Genomic DNA, 15,305 nt, shown 5'->3' with positions numbered 1-15,305 from the left:
ATATAAATGGCTTTCATGTAGAGTATCTATTCAATATCTATAGCCACTGGGTGACATGGTTGTTACTGACTCGAAGGAATCTAAGAAACTTGGACAAGATCACTTGTTCAGTATGTGGAGGAGCCAGGCTACACATCTAGTTGTATCTAACTCCAAGTCCCATCTTCTTTAATTATGTTGGTTAAGTATCAAAGATGTAGCTGAGTCACCAAAATGAGGTAACAGAGATGTCTCATTTTAATATATTTTTAATGTATTATAAGTAAAATTAATAATTTATTCACTCTGCAGATGTAGTCTTTTAGTGGCTACATTATTGTTTGAAATTCTTGTGTATTATAATATGCAGCATGGGAACAGAGGCACATGATTGCACTAAATGGCCTTAGAAGTATAGTATAAAGTGACTAGATTTAGTATGTGTGAAAATCCCCAAATAAGTTATCATACAATTAAAAAACACTGAGGTTATGATTTGGTGACCTTCTGGAAGGAGTGCCCCATGCTACTGATACCTGTCCTCATCATAAGAGATTGGAGTTGACGGATAGGAAGGGGAGGAGGCATTTAAATTCTTCCCAACTCACTTTTCTTGGCAATTTTCAGTTGTTTTATTTATAAAATGGGAAAAATAATAGTACCCATTTGGTACAGATATAAAACTAGATAATGTATATAAAGTACTCATTAGAATGACTGAATAAATCATCTAAAGTTTGTGACAACCCCGTGTCAAGCAAGTCTATTGATGCCATTTTCCAACATCCCTTGCACACTCCCTGTCTCTGTATCACACTGCAGTAATTCTTGCTGCTGCTAAGTCACTTCAGTCGTGTCTGACTCTGTGCAACCCCATAGACGGCAGCCTACCAGGCTCCCCCATCCCTGGGACCCAGGGACAAATATTCACTCACTCAACATTCATGTACCAAATACATATTGAGTATCTGAAAGTGCCAGGCAGGATAAATTCAATGTGAATAAGACAGACAAGATTGTTGACCAATGAAATTAAGATTTAATTTGAGTAGTTGTATTGCTAATAATCGGAGAAGGCAATGGCACCCCACTCCAGTACTTTTGCCTGGAAAATCCCATGAATGGAGGAGCCTGGTAGGCTGCAGTCCATGGGGTCGCTAGAGTCGGACACAACTGAGCAACTTCACTTTCACTTTTCACTTTCATGCATTGGAGAAGGAAATGGCAACCCACTCCAGTGTTCTTGCCTGGAGGGTCCCAGGGAAGGGGGAGCCTGGTGGGCTGCTGTCTATGGGAAGTGAATTCTGCCTGATGTGGACCTACTTTGTGGCTCATAGACCACTATCTGCTCACTGTTTCCTCACATGGCAGAAAGGGCAAAGCAGCTCTCTAGGGTCTCTTTTATAAGAGCACAACTCCATCAAGGAGGGCTCCACCCTCAATACCTAGTCACCTCCAAAATCTCACCTCCTAATACAACCACATTGTGGTGAGTTAGGATTTCAACATATGACTTTTGGGAGGATACAAACATTCAGTCCATAGCACATGTGAAATTTTTTAAATCAGTTTAAGAGGTTTATGGAGGTTCTTAACTCCATTAACTTCTATTAATGAAACCATGAGGGATACAATTTCCTGAGTTTAGACAACTTGTCTGCCTAGTTCATTGCTATAGTCACAAGGCCTGAAACAGTTCTTGTCACTTAAAAAGTACTCAGAATCGATTATCCAGTTAAATGAAAAAATTAATATCTCCAACTCTTACCTCTCTCCTGAATTCTAGCTCATTTTGCTAACTGCCATTCAGATATCATATCAGAACATTAAACTCAATATATCCAAACAACCATTATCCTTTACTTTTGTTGCCTGTTCAAATCAATATTTTATTCTTCAGAGTCACTCTGATGCTACTGTCAGCATCTTTGACCCCTTCTTTTCTCCCTTTACATTCAATTGGCTTTTCCAAACCCTACTGATTCTATCTCTACAATATTTCTCAGTTTCCCACAATCTATTGTAATTCTATGAAAAAGGTACTTTGGGGGTTATCTATCCAGCTTCAAATGACCCACAAGCTTCAATCCCTTACTCACAGGATGGGTTCCAGGAAGCTATGTTTATTTCCTGCCCGCTTATCCATAGTTGGTTGGACACCTGATCAAAGCTAGGCCGTTCACATTCTGTCTTTTAGGAATCTGGAATTAGGACTGAGAAATTCTAACTCACCTTAGATTAATTCCTCAAAAAGGGGATATATAAAAACTAGAGTTTTGAGATATCAACCTTCAACCAAGTGGAGTGAATAGCAGAGGAATAAGGTGCTGAGAGAAAAGAATTATTTCATTCCAAGAACAGGAAGAGCCAGCAAGTCAGAATCCAGAGCCACATCCAGGGTTCCTGACTTCCCCTCCCCAGGTTTCTTTCTATTCTCGAAGTCTGGTTGTAGTCCTTATCATGAGACCTGTAGTGCACCCATTTTTATTCTTATATCCTTTTATTTTTCTTTTTAAAAAGTTATTATTTTAATTGGAGGCTAATTACAATATCATGGTGGTTTTTGCCATACATTGACATGAATCAGCCATGGGTGTACATGTGTCCCCCATCCCGAACCCCCCTCTCATCTCCCTCTCTGTCACATACCCTGGTTTGTCCCAGTGCATTGGCTTTGAGTCTCCTGTTTCATGCATCAAACTTGGACTGGTCATTTCACATATGGTAATATACATGTTTTAATGCTATTCTCTCAAATCATCCCACCCTCGCCTTCTCCCACAGAGTCCAAAAGTCTGTTCTTTTTATCTATGACTCTTTTGCTAACTTGCATATAGGGTCATTGTACCATCTTTCTAAATTCCATATATATACATTAATATACTGTATTGCTGTTTTTCTTTTTTACTTACTTCATTCTGTATAATAGGCTCCAGTTTCATCCACCTTATTAGAACTGACTCAAATGTGCTCTTTTTAATAGTTGAGTAATATTCCATTGTGTATATGTACCACAGCTTTCTTATCTATTCATCTGCTGATGGACGTCTAGGTTGCTTCTATGTCCTAGCTATTGTAAACAGTGCTGCAGTGAACATTGGGGTACACATGTCTCTTTCAATTCTGGTTTCTCAGTGTGTATGCCCAGCAGTGGGATTGCTGGGTCATATGGCAGTTCTATTTCCAGTTTTTTAAAGAATCTCCACCCTGTTCTCCATAGTGGCTGTATTAGTTTGCATTCCCATCAACAGTCTAAGAGTGTTCCCTTTTTTCCACACCCTCTCCAGCATTTATTGTTTGTAGACTTTTTGATGGCAGCCATTCTGACCAGTCTGAGATGGTACCTCATTGTGATGTTGATTTGCATTTCTCTGATAATGAGTGATGTGGAGCATCTTTTCATGTGTTCATGGCTAATATACAGTTAGCCATCTGTATGTCTTCTTTGGAGAAATGTCTGTTTAGTTCTTTGGCCCATTTTTTGATTGGGTCATTTATTTTTCTGGTATTGAGTTGCATGAGCTGCTTGTATATTTTGGAGATTAATTCTTTGTCAGTTGTTTCATTTGCTCTTATTTTCTCCCATTCCGAGGGCTGTCTTTTCATCTTGCTTATAATTTCCTTCATTGTGCAAAAGCTTTTAAGTTTAATTAGGTCCCATTTGTTTAGTTTTGCTTTTATTTCCACTACTCTGGGAGGTGGGTCATAGAGGATCTTGCTGTGATTTATGTCAGAGAGTGTTCTGCCAATGTTTTCCTCTAGGAGTTTTCTAGTTTCTGGTCTTACATTTAGATCTTTAATCCATTTTGAGTTTATTTTTGTGTATGGTGTTAGAAAGTGTTTTAGTTTCATTCTTTTGCAGGTGGTTGACCAGCTTTCCCAGGACCACTTGTTAAAGAGATTGTCTTTTCTCCATTGAATATTTTTGCCTCCTTTGTCAAATATAAGGTGTCCATAGGTGCATGAATTCATCTCTGGGCTTTCTATTTTGTTCCACTGATCTATATTTCTGTCTTTGTGCCAGTACCATACTGTCTTGATGACTTTGTAGTATAGTCTGAAGTCAGACAGATTGATTCCCCCAGTTTTATTTTTCTTTCTCAATATTGCTTTGTCTGTTCTAGGTTATCTGTGTTTCCATGCAAATTGTGAAATTATTTGTTCTAGTTCTCTGAAAAATACCATTGGTAGCTTGATAGGGATTGCATTGAATCTATAGATTGCTTTGGGTAGTACACTCATTTTCACTATATTGATTCTTATAATCCATGAACATGGTATATTTCTCCATCTATTTGTGTCACCTTTGATTTCTTTCATCAGTGCTTTATAGTTTTCTATATATAGGTCTTTTGTTTCTTTAGGTAAATTTATTTCTAAGTATTTTATTCTTTTCATTGGAATGGTGAATGGGATTGTCTCCTTAATTTCTCTGTTTTCTCATTGTTAGTGTATAGGAATGCAAGGAATTTTTGTGTATTAATTTTATATCCTGAAACTTTACTATGGTGGTTTCTTTAGGGTTTTCTATGTAGAGGATCATGTCATCTGTAAATAGTGAGAGTTTTACTTCTTTTCCAATCTGGATTCCTTTTATTTCTTTTTCTTCTTTGATTGCTGTGGCTAAAACTTCCAAAACTATGTTGAATAGTAGTGGTGAAAGTGGGCACCTTGTCTTGTTCCTGACTGCAAGGGAAATGCTTTCAATTTTTCACCATTGAGGATAATGTTTGCTGTGGGTTTATCATAGATGGCTTTTATTATGTTGAGGTATGTTCCTTCTGTGCCTGCTTTCTGGAGAGTTTTTATCATAAATGGCTGTTGACTTTTTTCAAAGGCTTTCTCTGCATCTATTGAGATAATCATATAGTTTTTATCTTTCAATTTGTTAATGTGGTGTATCACATTGGTTGATTTGTGAATATTGAAGAATCCTTGTACCCCTGGGATAAAGCCCCCTTGGTCATGATGTATGATGTTTTTAATATGTTGTTGGATTCTGTTTGCTAGAATTTTGTTCAGGATTTTTGCATCTATGTCCATCAGTGATATTGGCTTGTAGTTTTCTTTTTTTGTGGCATCTTTGTCTGGTTTTGGTAGGGTGATGATGGCCTCATAGAACAAAGGAGACTATAGCAAAAATCGACAAAACTAAAAGCTTGTTCTTTGAGAAGATAAATAAAATAGACAAACCATTAGCCAGACTCATCAAGAAAAAAAGGGAGAAGAATCAATCAATAAAATTATAAATGAAAATGGACAAATCACAACAGACAACACAGAAATACAAAGGACCATAAGAGACTACTATCAGCAACTGTATGCCAATAAAATGGACAACTTGAAAGAAATGGACAAATCTTAGAAAACTATAACCTTCCAAAACTGAACCAGGAAGAAGTTGAAAATCTTAACAGACCTATCACAAGCATGGAAATCGAAACTGTAATAAAAAATCTTCCAACAAACAAAAGCCCAGGACCAGATGGCTTCACAGGTGAATTCTACCAAAAATTTAGAGAAGAGCTACTCAAACTCTTCCAGAAAATTGCAGAGGAAGGTAAACTCCCAAACTTACTCTTATATCCTTTTAAGAAATTTTCTTAATTTCTTTGTTTGCTTTCTCTAGTTAGTGGTTGTCTATTATTTATGGGGCTGTGTGTTAGAGTGTAACTTGCCCTGTGTCAGCTTCCATTACGGTTAGATAATAGATGATGTATCTTATTGTTAGTTGAAAGGTGGAGTATCATGGCTATAAATATTGACACAACTTTTGAACTACCTCACTCACGTAAGGCTATAAAAGAGCTGACAGTGAGGAGAGCTAGAAAGAATTTGTGAGAGGGTTTCTTTGCAGGGACTCCAACTTCGTAACATTGGGGCTCTTAATTTCTAACAAACCTCAGTAGGATCTGGCTGTGTGATCCTTTAAAAAAGGATCCTGTCCATGAGAGAATGCCTGCAGGGTATTGTAATGCACAAAGGGAAGATCAAGAGCATCCATAAAGAGAAAAGGAACCTCTGTGTCAAGAGCATGCAGTTTAGTTGCAGCTCAAGTGCACATTTTGTGCTTAAAGTCTGGCCATTATTGTCTTCTGTATTCTGCTTATTCTATTCTGTTTTTCTCAACTTAACACAATAGACTTGGATATGAAGGCAACTTACCCTGCCAGTGGGTTGGCTCTATCCATCTGGCTAAGATGTCTTAATTGGGAGATACATGAGAAAGATATGTGTGACACCCCAGCCTTATCTCCTGTTTAAAGCAACCCCTGACCAGAACTTAGTTACGTGGACACACCTATTGGGAAATATTGACTTTAGCTTGGCTGCTATTTGATCAGCTAATACTTCAGAGTTCTCTTACTATTAATCATTAAAAAAAAAGGTGAGAACAAATACTGAGGGCAACAGGTAATCTCATCCACAATTCTCTTACTAATTTAATTGACCCTACATTCTACTGGCTGATTATTTTTGCTAAGGTATAATTTAATCATTTCACTTATCATCTCAAAAAATTTCAATGATCTTGAATTGCCTACTGAATGAAGTTCAAACTCAGTTTCCCTTAAAAATAATTCTTAGTGCTTTATTGACAGATATACTATAGACTTAATTATCCATTTTTCTATTCTTTAACATTTATATATTTTCCTTTCTTTTGCTAGTATAAGCAATGTTGCCTTAGAATTCTTGTAGTTAACATCACTGTATTAGTCACTTCTAAAAGCATATTTTATAGTTTTTTTTACTCATAGTCCCATGTGTCATTTAACATATAGCACAGGATATATGGTTATTAAATACTTCCTCAGTGAGTAACAAGTAGACTAAATCTGCCATGAAAATTGCAGAGCCATGAACTGCAGAAACTGATTCACAAAATAAGTTAAAATAATTAAGCAAGTTTTAACATAAAGCATCAAAGCAGAAATAAGAAAGAGAAAAAAAATAACATTAAAGCGCCTAGAAATTTTAATTAATTGTATTAGTTAGGTAATACCCGTTGCTAAAACAAATAAACCCCCAATTATAATGACTTAACAAAAAACTATTTTTACTGAAGTAATTGTTCCCTGGTAGCTCAGTCAGTAAAGAATCCACCTGCAATGCAGGAGACTTGAGTTCGATCCCTGGATTGATAAGATCCCCATGGCAACCCACTCCAGTATTCTTGCCTGGAGAATCCCCATGGACAGAGGAGCCTGGTGGGCTACAGTCCATGGGGTCTCAAAGAGTCAGACATGACTGAGTGACTAAGAACACAGCACAATAATTAAATACTGATCTTCATGTTTGGAAAGAGGACGAGAGAGGAGGTAGTGGTAGTTTTTCAGGAGCCAGGTTGACCGAAGCTCTGTGTCTTTAATAAAGTGGCTTCCAGGGTCATTCCTGGTGCTAACATCTAGTCAGAAGAGAGAAGAGGAAAGGTGAAGAAGGCGTATCTTCTTCTTTACAGCCTTGGCCTGGAGTTACATGGCTCTATTTAGATAAAGGGGGGCTAGAACTAGTAGTTCCTGGTTGAGCAGCCTGTCCCAGCAACAACCCTTCACCAGGGAATGGAAGCTAAATCTCTGGAGGACAGCCATCTCTCTCTCTCACATTAGCATTAGTTGAATAGTAATAATTTTTAAAAGTCTTAAAATCTGGATAGATTACACGTATGTAGAGGAAAGGGGAACTGCAAGGAGTGGTCTCTCTCTCTTCATTTCCTTTGAAATTTTCTAAGAATTTCATGGTAGCCTCTCTCTTCTACTTAACGCTAAGGTTGGAAATAAATGCAAGAACAGATAACTTCTGAACTTAAATTTTCTGAATGCAAGGGTCATCACTGTAAAGTGAAAAGAGCTTGGACTTAAGACTTATCCTTAAGTTCTAGCTAGCCCACTGCTAAATATGTTTTTCTTTGGTGTAAATGATTTAACTTCTCTCAGTCTTAATTTGCTCATCTATAAAATAGGGAGGAGCATTTGGCTGGTATGTGACAGTAAATATAAAACGTGGTTTCAGCTTCTTTTTGCCTTTTAAGAATTTGATCCCATCCAGACTGGATGTGCTAAGTGATCTTACACAATGTTGGAGAATTTATTTTCCTATTCACCCTCTCATATTTATTCTATAACTGGCTCCTCATCCTAGTCTTTCTCCTCCCCTGGTAATGGACCTAGTCATTCATTCTGCTCTTTGCATCATATCCCTTTAGTTCAATGCCAAGTCTAACTCTCCTCTGCTAACAAACCTTGACTCAGTATCTGTGTTTGTTTTTATCTCTATTTTAGCCAAATTCACTCATGATCTCTTCCGAATAATTCTCCTCTCAACTGACTCTTGAGCCTGGAATTCCCTTTCTTATAGATTCCCTTCTAGAATTTTCCTGTTGTTTTATAAAGAAAATCAATATTACTTATTCCCTTCTTCTGATTAAATCCCAAAGCTGCTGAAGCTATTGTCCTGCTCTCTGCCCTTATCCCATTCTGAGCTTTCTCTTGTAGCCTTCAGAGGATCACTTGCTATAGACTGCACATATCAGACTCTCATGAAGTCTGCTAAGGATGTCATGTGGGGAATTCATTGAAAGCCTTTCTTGCATGTCACTCTGAAAAATGCAATGCTTACTCAGACCATTCTGTTGTAATCTTGGCCTCAAAGACGGCTGATGTAATAACAGCTTTCACATCATCATCTTTCCTGACTGCTTTAGACAGACAGACAGGTAGCCACAGGCATTGCTAACATAAGCATAGGGACAAGCCCCAGCTTTCAGCCAGTGTGTCCCTCCTCTTTCCCTTTCTTTACCAGCTGCAGAGGGTAGAGAATAAGCTTCAAAGTATGAACTGTACTAGCTAATATCCTGGATCTGGCTGGGCAGTCCTCACTTTCATCTCCCTGGCATTCTTTCTCAAACCATTACATGTTTCCAATGAGAATGGCATGTTCCACCTGGAACTTCAAATAGAGTAGGAAAATGAGGTCACTACAGGTAAAAATGCATACAGCAGACATTTGCTGTTATTTCTGGCTAGCCAACAATCATAACCTCATTTCATTTTGGAGCCCTCCACCTCTCCCCCTCCCCCCCTGCAATGTATGTGCTTTGGTGAGAAGGAGGTATACAGGCCTAGATGTTTCTTTTCTAAACAACCACCTGGTGACTTGAGGATGTGACCGAGGTTCCTACCTGGGACTTGAAGAATAACACAAAGACTTTCAGATATTCACTTAAGCTGTGATCAGTAACATTAGAACAGCAGTGGCAATAGCCAATGCTGCTACAAAGGTACAGAGGCCACAAGTGTCAATGCCAGCGCCCTAATAGGTCTTTGTGTTTGGCCTGACCATGACTATCTCAATTAATATTTTCTGAAATGGATTCTCCAGCTTCCCTATCCATGCAGTAAGCTACCTGACAGCCTTCCAATAAATCTCTTTACTGTATACACTAACCAAAGCAAATTTTTGTGTTTACAACCAAGAACTTTAACTGGCACAGTATATTATGTTTGGCTTAAGAAATCTCATGATACTACAAAAAAAAGAAGAGTGCTGCTTTCTAGATATATAACCTGAGCTTTCATCCTGGTTCTGCCACTCAACTAGCTATGTATTTTAGGATAAGTCACTGAAGGTGCCTCTGGTTTTCATTGATAAAATGGAAATAATTAAGCCTTTTCTAAATGCCCCTTCTGGTATATTTTCTTTAATGTCTCTTTTCCTTGTCTCATGAATTCTATAAAAAGGTTCCTACTATGAGCAGTGTTCACAGATTCAGCCCCAAAATACACCACTTCTTGACATATGAAAAAAGGGGAACCCTCATACACTGTTGATGAGAATATAAATTGGTACAGCTACTGTGAAAAACAGTATGGAGGTTTCTCAAAAAAACTAAAAATAGAACTATCATATGGCCCATCAATTCTACCCCTGGATACATATCAGGAAAAAAACCCCACTAATTCCAAAGAATACATGCACTCCAATGTCATAGCAGCATTATTTATACTTGCCAAGATATAGAAGCAACCTAAGTGTCCATCAAAAGATGAATGGATAAAGATGTGATATGTATATATAAAAAATAAAAAACCCCAATAAAAAAATGGGTGGAAGACCTAAATAGACATTTCTCCAAAGCAGATATACAGATGACCAACAAGCACACTAAAATATACTCAGCATCACTAATTATCAGAGAAATGCCAATCAAAAGTACAATGAGATGTCTCACACAAGTGAGAATGGTCATCAGTAAATGCTAGAAAAGGTGTAGAGAAAAGGGAACTCTTTTACACTGTTGGTGACAATGTAAATTAATATAGCCAGTATGGAGAACAGTATGGAGCTTCCTTAAAAATTAAAAAATATAACTACCATATGACCCAGCAACCCCACTCCTGGGCATATAACCAGAGAAAATCATAATTTAAAAAGAAATATGCACTTCAATTCTTATTGTAGCATTATTTACAATAGCCAGGACATGGAAGCAAACTAAATGTCCATCAGCAGAGTAATGGATAAAGAAGATGTGGAACATATACAATGAAATATTACTCAGCCATAAAAAGGAACAAAATTGTACCATTTGCAGAGATGTAGAGTACATCATGAGAAATGCTGGGCTGGAAGAAGCACAAGCTGGAATCAAGATTGCTGGGAGAAATATCAATAACCTCAGATATGCAGATGACACCACCCTTATGGCAGAAAGTGAAGAGAACTAAAAAGCCTCTTGATGAAAGTGAAAGCGGAGAGTGAAAAAGTTGGCTTAAAGCTCAACATTCAGAAAACGAAGATCATGGCATCTGGTCCCATCACTTCATGGGAAATAGATGGGGAAACAGTGGAAACAGTGTCAGACTTTATTTTGGGGGGCTCCAAAATCACTGCAGATGGTGATTGCAGCCATGAAATTAAAAGACTCTTGCTCCTTGGAAGGAAAGTTATGACCAACCTAGATAGCATATTGAAAAGCAGAGACATTACTTTGCCAACAAAGGTCCACCTAGTCAAGGCTATGGTTTTTCCAGTGGTCATGTATGGATGTGAGAGTTGGACTGTGAAGAAAGCTGAGTGCCGAAGAATTGATGCTTTTGAACTGTAGTGTTGGAGAAGACTCTTGAGAGTTTCTTGGACTGCAAGGAGATCCAACCAGTCCATTCTGAAGGAGATCAGTCCTGGGTGTTCATCAGAAGGACTGATGCTAAAGCTGAAACTCCAATACTTTGGCCACTTCATGAGAAGAGTTGACTCATTGGAAAAGACTCTGATGCTGGGAGGGATTGGGGGCAGGATGAGAAGGGGATGACAGAGGATGAGATGGCTGGATGGCATCACCGACTTGATGGACGTGAGTTTGAGTAAACTCCAGGAGTTGGTGATGGACAGGGAGGTCTGGTGTGCTGTGATTCATGGGGTCGCACAGAGTTGGACATGACTGAGCGACTGAACTGAACTGAACTGAGAGGAACATAGAGTTTGTCACACAGAGTGAAGTAAGTCAGAAAAAGGAAAACAAATATCATATAATATTGCTTATATGTGGAATCTAGAAAAATTATACAGATGAAATTATTTGCAAAACAGAAATACACAGACATAGAGAACAAATATATGGACACCAAGAGGGGAAAAAGGGTGGGATGAATTGGAAGGTTAGGACTGACATATATATACTGCCGCTGCTAAGTCACTTCAGTTGTGTCTGACTCTGTGCGACCCCATAGACGGCAGCCCACCAGGCCCTGCCGTCTCTGGGATTCTCCAGGCAAGAACACTGGAGTGGGTTGCCATTGCCACCTCCAATGCGTGAAAGTGAAAAGTGAAAGTGAAGTCGCTCAGTCGTGTCTGACTCTGGGACCCCATGGACTGCAGCCCACCAGGCTCCTCCGTCCATGGGATTTTCCAGGGAAGAGTACTGGAGTGGGGTGCCATTGCCTTCTAAAATAGATAACTAATGAGAACCTACTGTATAGCACAGGGAACTCTACTCAGTGTTCTGAGGTGACCTAAATGGGAAGGAAATCTAAAAAAGAGGGGATAAATGTATATGTACATTTGATTCACTTTGCTGTACAGCAGAAACTAACACAACATTGTAAAGAAGCAATATTCCAATAAAAATTGATTTAAAAAAATTTTTAAAGGATGAAATTTTGCCATTTGCAGTAACATGGATGGTCTTGGAGGACATTATGCTAAGTGAAATAAGCCAGATAGAGGAAGACAAACACTGTGTGATATCATTTATATGTGGAATCTAAAAAATGCAATGAACTAGTGAGGACAGCCAAAAGAAGCAGATTCACAGATACAGAGAACAGACTAGTCGCTACCAGTGGGAAGCGGGTGAGGGGAAGGACATATGGTGGTCAGGGAGTGGGAGGTACAAACTTTGGATTTAAGACAGGCTACAAGGATGTATTGTACAACACCAAGAATATAGCCAATACATTGTAATAAGAAACTATAAAAAATAAAAAACAAATCAAATGCACCACATCTCCCTCTCAAAACTGGTATTCTTTCATACTATATTGGTAACTGTACTCTCTCTTCACTGAGTTTTTTCTCCAATACCGTCTATCCCTAATATACTACTACTGACTTCCAAGTATGACACATATTCTCAGAGAAAAAATACTCCCAAACATGGAGTTACCAGCAGTAAATGATCACTTAGCTTGGAAAACTATGGGATCCCTCTTTTCATTTGCTTCCAATGATGAGCATCCTCAAACTTCCACCTTAAAGATATAGTATTAGTCAAGATAATGCAAGTGAAAGAGGCTACAGTTCTGCAAAGTACTACATGGTTAACTATTCCTCAGCAATAGTCCTCAACTTAGTGTTGTTTTCCCCCCAGTTTGCATTGGTCCTTTGTAATCAGTAGAATGTGACAGAAATAATGCTGCATGAATTTTGAGTCTAGGTCATAAGAAGCGTTAAGGCGTCCACTGTGTGCTCTTGGAATGCTTGTTTAGGGGAAGCCGGTCACCATAAAAGAAGTCTGACTACTTGGGTTTGATCCCTGGGTTGGGAAGATCCCCTGGAGGAGGGCATGGCAATCCACTCCAGCATCCTTGCCTGGAGAATTCCCATGGACAGAGGATCTTGGCAGGCTGCAGTACATGGGTATGCAAAGAGTTGGACATGACTGAGCAACTAAGCACACAGCACCCTGGGACTGCCATGTTGTAAGGAAGCCCAAACTAATAACCACATGGAGGAAGGGAGGGAGCAGAGGAGAGATGGGGGGAGACTGAGAGATTGATGTACAGCCAGTGCCTCTCTGTTTCTGGTATCTTGGCCCAGGGGCCAGGTGTATGAGTAAAGGAGGCATCTTATACATTGACCCTGGCAGATACCACGTGGAAAAGAACTGAAGAGTCCAGACTACAGTATAAACCAAGGCCCTGGACATAGTAGCCCTAGTGAAAACATTCCAGCCTCTCCAGCTGAGGCCCCAGATGTCAGAGCAGAGGTAAGCTGTTCATTCTGTGCCCTCTCTGAACATCTGACCCACAGAACAATGAGCATAAGAAAACTGGCATTGTTTTATACTATTTAGATTTGAGGTGATTTATATAGCAATAGATAACCAAAACATGCCATCTTATTATGTTTATTATTAGATGAATGAATGAAATCTTTCCTTGAGCAGAATTCAATTCATGGTAAATGAAAGAGAATCTATTTTCAAAGATCCAGTGACATGCCTACAGAATGGCTAGCAGTGATGTAGCTCATAAGCCACCACCCCACCGAAGTCTTTGCTAATAGATGTCAGCACTTTGTCCCACTCAGAGCACCCGTGATGTCCTGTCATTGCAGGGGTCTATGCAGCCAGTGCTGTGGGCACATGTGAGGGAGTCTACTTACCATCCCCATCTCAAATATTTACCTTTCTCCTTGTTCTTCAGAAGACTCTGAATCAAAAGTGAATAAAAATTCTTACTACTAAATATTCAAGATTAGGCTTGAGGGGTTTTTTGATGAACATAATTTTACATCATCTTTTACATCATCTTTTATCTAAAAAGAAGCAATAAATTGAGAATCTTTCAAAAAGATTGAACAAATATTTGATTGAATGAAAAGGCATCTTCTAAAAATGTGTGGAATACAAAGCATATATATATATATACACATAAAATAATAATATAATAATAAAATATAAACTAGTTGGTGGGATTTTAAAGAGTTAAAACTTTATGTATTTTGCTGTTTATTTTTTTCCCCCAATTTTCTACAAAGAACACATTTATCTTTTATAGTTAAGAAATAAAATGAAATTTAATCATGAATACCCAACCTACCTAAAATATCTAACAGTACAAAATGGGCACTGATCAACCTGGTGCATACCTGTCGGGTATTATAACCTTGATCATACCAATTGCTACCACTGAGATGGCCAAAGAAAGTTGCTTTCTATATAATGCCTTTGCTGGTGCCTCTAAGAAAACAGGAATTTAATGAATTAAACTATACATTTACTTTAAGGGAATATCAACTTCTCAGTTAATGGAATTTGGAAGACCCTCTGAAGTCATCTTTATTTACCAGTGTCAGTCCGGGTTCCAGAAATAGAAATCAGACCAATAAAATATTATTAATTAGATTTTGAGAACTGATAAGACCAAAAAGGAACACTGCTGCTGCTGCTGCTGCTGCTAGGGTATTTCAAAGGTAGTGATTATAGGCAGCAGCTTCTACCACTGAGGCTGAAGAACAGGTTGGGATTATTAGAAGTCAGCAGTTAAGAGGAAGGGCCTTTTAAGAGCCAAACCTCTGAGGAGAAGGTATTGAGTGTGTCTGGTGTGGTACCTCTGACCTCTGATGGGGCAAAATCTTCGTCTGGCAATATGAGAAAATTGCAAACTGGAACCAACTTCTATGGAAGCAGCTGCTGCTGCTAAGTAAAGAATCCATTCTGACAGGCAGCAAACACACAGGAAGGAGCAAGTCCCTTCCCCCTCCAGCTTTCCACCTCCATCCTGTGCTCTCTTTTGACAGAGCTGAGGAAGAACTGCGGTTTGCAAGGACCAACCCAGAGTCATAAACAGATTATAGGATAAGAGACACTATAATCTCAATATCTACCCTGTCTCTGCAATGCAGCTGGGAGTGCCCATTTCCAATATGTTATATTTAGCCAACATTAAGTATAATAATGTGCTATGAATATACAATGATGGATCATTTTATCTGTATTAAAAACCATCTTTCTAATAACCATGTCTACTTCTACTTCTGCTTTATTGATTACACCAAAGCTTTTGACTGTGTGGATCACAACAAACTGTGGAAAATTCTTAAAG

The sequence above is a fragment of the Bubalus bubalis genome, chromosome 3, assembly GCF_019923935.1.
Source record: "Bubalus bubalis isolate 160015118507 breed Murrah chromosome 3, NDDB_SH_1, whole genome shotgun sequence".
NCBI classification, from domain to species: Eukaryota; Metazoa; Chordata; class Mammalia; order Artiodactyla; family Bovidae; genus Bubalus; species Bubalus bubalis.
This window is presented reverse-complemented; position numbering follows the sequence as displayed.